The sequence below is a fragment of the Tupaia chinensis genome, unplaced genomic scaffold (genome assembly GCF_000334495.1).
Source record: "Tupaia chinensis unplaced genomic scaffold, TupChi_1.0 Scaffold138365_1, whole genome shotgun sequence".
NCBI classification, from domain to species: domain Eukaryota; kingdom Metazoa; phylum Chordata; class Mammalia; order Scandentia; family Tupaiidae; genus Tupaia; species Tupaia belangeri.
In genome coordinates, this window is record NW_006198262.1 from 1,502,518 (window position 1) to 1,507,468 (window position 4,951).

A 4,951-nucleotide genomic window follows, 5' to 3' on the forward strand; every position below is an offset into this window, starting at 1 on the left:
GTCCGTGTGGGAAAGTTCCACGTTTGCATCTGAAGACCTACCTCCCTGAGTACACCAGAGACATGTGTGCCCATAATCAGGGGCTGGCTGAATCTGGGGGGTAGAGTGTGGTATTAAGGCCCCATTGAGGGAACTGTCTCTCTCTTTCTGTCTTGGTCTCTCTCATACTATCTCTCTTGCGCATGGAAAAAAAAATTAAAAAGCAAAAAATCTTGTACTTGGAAATTCAGAATGCAATATTATGGCTACGTATTATGGTGAATCATTTGAGTGTGTGTATGTGTGTGTGTGTGTATAGGACACAAACAGCTGAACATCAACAATTTCAGAGTTGGACCTAATCTTAAAAATGGTAGGTCCTAAGACCAGCAGTTGTCATAATGACATTACTGGACTCCCATGTAGTCGACCACAGTTTGAGTCCTGAACCTGGTGTGCGTGTGTGCCCGCCCAAGACCCGAGAGAATGGAGAAAGGATTGCGGCGTGGCCATCCCCACTGTGGGAGTGATTTCTCACTTTCTGTCTCTCTGTCTTTCTGGCGAGTTCTCGTGCCCTATAGCAAAAACCTCTCCAAAAATAAGGTAGGTCCTTATCTGTTAGAGACACATACTAATATATGGTAGATGAGATAATATAATATGTAGAGTTTGCTGATAAATGCTCCAGAAAAAGACAAAGCTGGAGGACAGACCGATGCTGGGGCTGGGACAGACTCATGGGTTCGTTCTGCCCTCCTCTCGTTCTGTGTGTATTTGGAAATGTCTACCGTGAGGAGTAAAAAAGCGTACAGATGCAGGCAGAGTCAGCGAGCTTGGCTGCCTGGTGTCACCAGGTTGCTGTGATGGGGGAGGGGGTCGCAGGGCGGAGGCCAGCATGTGCACAGTGCGTGGTGAGTGCTGGCCCCTGGCTGGCGGCTGGCTGTGGCTCCAGCCCTAGGGCTTCAGGCCATGCTCCACCCCTCCTACACACTCTCCCAGTCTCTGAGCTGGTCACACTGCCGCCCAGCTTTCTCAGCTCCAATGTCATCGCCTAGGCAACTGGGACGCTGCTGCCACCACCCGCTTTCAGGAGCCAGGAGCCGCTCAGCTTCCAGGGGACCACGTTCACCGTGCCCCACCGACCCTCCTGGGGTCCAGGCTCAGCCAAGGTAGGCTTGGGCTAGATTCAGCTTCTCTCAGGCCTGAGTGTGGGGTCCTTTTGCTGCCCTCTCTGCCATGCAGCAGCTTTAGGGGCCACCCCTGGGTGCAAAGCCCACTCCTCATTGCCTCCCACTTCAGGGCTGCGGAGTAGGGTTCCCCAGATGGGACAGGCCACTACTGTCTAGCACATTGGAGAGCTGTGTGCCCTGAGAGGGGCTGTGGGGCTCCTCAAATGACCCTGGGCCAGGAGCAGTCCAGGCTGGGAACAGAAGTTGCTTTGGTGCTCCCACTTCCGTCCCTTGGACTGGCTAGGAACTCTTTCCACCTCTCCACCTCCTGCTGAGGGGGCATTGAGTGGCCACCTAGGCCCTTTCTAGGCTAGGAATATCCAGAGTCTTGCCTCAGTGGGGGCCATCAGTCCTCAGCCACAGGTGGTCAACCCAGAACTGAGCGACTTTATTTCACCCTCTTCGGCCCCTGTCCAGTGTAGCCAGACCTGACCCAGACTCAGAGAGCAGGAAGGAGGCCGAGCATGGTCCGCTCTCATGGCCTGAGCCCACCTGCCACTGCTGTCCTGCTCGCAGTGCTGGACTCCCCATTCAAGGCATCCTCCAGGGTCCACCCAACTTGAGGATGGGAGTGCGACTGGAGGGATTCACTGTGATGAGGGCAGAGTGTGTGTGCCACATGCCTATGAGTGTCTGTATGTATATCTGCGCAAGTGTGTACATGTGTGAGCAGACGTGTGTATGGGCTTGTATGCAGGCGCGTGCAAACATGTGCATGTGTTACTGGTGGTGAGAGGGTGGGGAGGACTGAGTGGTGGCTCCTCCCTGAGCATCTTAAGTCATTCCCTTTCCTCTTAGCACAAGCTTTGACCCTGTCCCCTGGCAGCCCTCCAGGGGTCACTCTGACTTGCTGTTACACCGACGTTATCAACCCCTCCGAGAATCACCTTCTCACCCCTACAGCAGGGATGATGATGGGGCCAGTGTGAGGGCATACAGGGATGTGCTTCTGGAATTGATAGTGTCCCCTCGCCAGGGTCCTGTAGTTTGGACTTGGTCATATCCAAATAAGGAATCGTACATGCCCCGCCGAACCATTTATTCTGTCATCGTATCTTCGTCAAGCACCTGCTGTATGCTCAGAATCCCTTAGTTGCTGGGGCTGCAGTGTGAGCAAGGAGCCTGGGTATCTGGCATTAAGTGTGTAAACACACATATGCATAGCTACCCACACAGTAGGTGCTTTGAGAGTCCCAAGGGAGGCCCATGGAGCATGACTTAGATGGGAGGAAGGGTCCCAGGACCTTAGGACTTCCTGGGCTTCCCATCCCCCTTGAGTTCTGGCTACTGGTCAGAGTAGGCCAGAGTGCAACACAAACTCCCCTCCCCACAGCCTAGACATAGCTTCAGGGCTGAATTGAGTGGACAGGTGGGTCTGGCTGCCCTCCAGGTTCAACCAGGTTACAAGCCAAACAGATGATTCCCTAGAAGCAACCAGGAGTGAGTATGTCCCCGGGAGAGAGGTGGGTTGGGTGTGGGGCAGCAGTACCTGGCAGGAAGCTGCCGTCCAGAACTTGGAGTAGAAAGGAGACAACAGCGATGACCACAAGGTGGCCAAAAGGCAGATGGCAGGTTGTTGCAGTGGTCAGGCTGGCAGCTACCCCTGAACCCCTTGCGGTCATGCCCCAGGAATCTCGTGAAGTGCTTTGCATAGATTAACCATGTGCACGAGGTGTGACTGAGCCCTGTGCAGTAGATGTGACCACCGTTCTTTACAGATGAGAAATAGAGCCCCCTCCCAATGTTCACTCAGCTGTGGGTGACTGAAGGCGAGTGAATCTGCAGCTGGTTGAAGGATTTGGCTAGGAAATGCATTAATCCATATGCAAATCAGTTTAGAAGAGTCCTGGGGACAAGACACATTGATCTCTCAGTCTTAACCTATATTCTCATCACCACCTCTTGGTCTGTGTCCCTCTGCTGTCACCTCTTACCTGCTCCCACCTGCCCCCACCTGCCTTCATCTGTCCACTCACCCCCACCTACCTTCACCTACTCCCACCTGTCTCCACCTGCTCCTCCCCCAGCCCCCACTAAGGCCTGCCTCACTGACCACTGGCCTCTGGGCTCATAAGACCCACAATATGCCCACTGGGGTGACTTTCTCAACTCAGATTCCACTGCATCCCTCCCAGGAGCCAATATCCCCCAGGGCTGGATTCCCAAGTCAGGGAAGATGCAAGACCATGGCCTTTCCTGGGCCATTGAGACCTCCATGAAGCACCCTGTCCCTTCTCCAGCTCCACCTCATTTTCCCCGCAGTGGACTTTGCTGCACGATTGGACTGACCTGGCCTCATCCACACCCTTCAGAGCATTTCCATGCTGGGGCAAAGGTCAGAGTGCTCTTCTGTCCCTCAGTGGAGGGGTTCTCCTGGAGCAGGGGGCTGTCTGGTGGGGAAGGGATCAGTTAGAACATCAGGCCCAGCTTTGGAACTCAGAGTGTGAAGGCCCAGGCAAGCTGTTCACCTCTCAGGGCACCTTAGATGCTGGGCAGCACTGTCAGACGGAGAGGACCAGGTGCCCCAGCCGCGTGGAGCAGGGCACTCCGTGATATACGGATGAGTACTTCTGGAGGGAGGAAAGGTCTGACATCACTGTACCTTGAGTACAGTCACAAGAGACTTCAGGGTGGGAATGGGGTGTCAGGACAGAAACACGGGCGTAAGTGACGGTTGTGGACTGAATGGACATTTGTGGCAGGTTCTGGAGGTTAACAGGTGTCAGGAGGTATGACCCTGTGGACTCCAGGGAAGGGGCACCTGCAGGGGAGGGTGGGCAATAGGAACTGTAGACTAGGGCCACAGCAGGAGGGAAGAGGCCACCCCATGGGTGGGTGCCTCTTCCAGGTGGGCTTAAGGGCGGGGGGCGGGGTGTGGGGATCTTAGTTTATCCCAGGTGATTATGGAGCCCTGTTGGTCTGAGCAAAGGCAGAAGAGAAGAGGACTAAGGGGAAAAGGACCCCAAATTTTGCCTGAACCATGTGGTGCCCCTTGTGGGTCCTGTCTCCAGTTGGGGGTGTCTATGCTCCTACCTCCAGTTAGGGGATGAAGGGGTAGGATGGGGGTGTCTAGATTCAGAGTCAGAAGAAGAGTGGCTTCCTGGAGGAGGTGGCTTCTGGCCTGGCCTGGCCTGAAGGGACAGAGTTGGGGTGAACACTAGGGAAGCAGAGCCAGGGCACATAAATGGTGGACTGGGAGGAGGTATATAGGAATACAGGGACAGGGAGGAGGACAGGGAGACAGGGAGGTGACTCTCTGGGCCAGGGGTCCAGGGGGCCAGGTAGGAGATGCTTGGTTATGGGAGTAGGGAAGGGATGCATGGGAATAGGGTAGGGGAACAGAAACTTCCCACTGGGAAGCCATGGAAGAAGAGGCCAGATGGGCAGAGTGAGATGATGACCTCGCTCCTCTCCTTCAGAGGAGCCCTGTGGGTGTCCCTGGGGGGACCATCAGTAGCTTTGGGCAAGTCCCTGGGGAGTCCGAGGTTCTGCTTGCTCATCCCTGAACTGGCAGGTGGTCCAGTGCCTACAAGGTTGATGTCATGGCTTGCGAAGTGCTTGGCCACCACCAGCTGACACAGCGACCATGCCCCTTGTCTCCTGGGGGTGGGGCAGATATCTAGGCCGCAAAATTTTTGCTCCAGGGGGTTGGGGTTGGGGGGAGTTGCCTGTGTATGGGAAGATGTTGAGCAGCATTCTAGTCTCTCTCACCAAAGGCCAGGCGCCACCCCCCCCCCCCCCCC

General features: G+C 55.3%; 1 protein-coding gene across 1 annotated transcript in view; it reads left to right on the top strand.

The window, feature by feature from the left end:
* Positions 1-1,062: 1,062 nt before the first annotated feature.
* TP73 (tumor protein p73) overlaps positions 1,063-4,951 on the top strand; it is a 65,281-nt gene continuing 61,392 nt past the window's right edge. The window contains exon 1 of the mRNA XM_006161187.1: positions 1,063-1,148. The gene's annotated coding sequence lies outside the window, so the exon portion shown is untranslated. The remainder of the gene's footprint in view (positions 1,149-4,951) is intronic.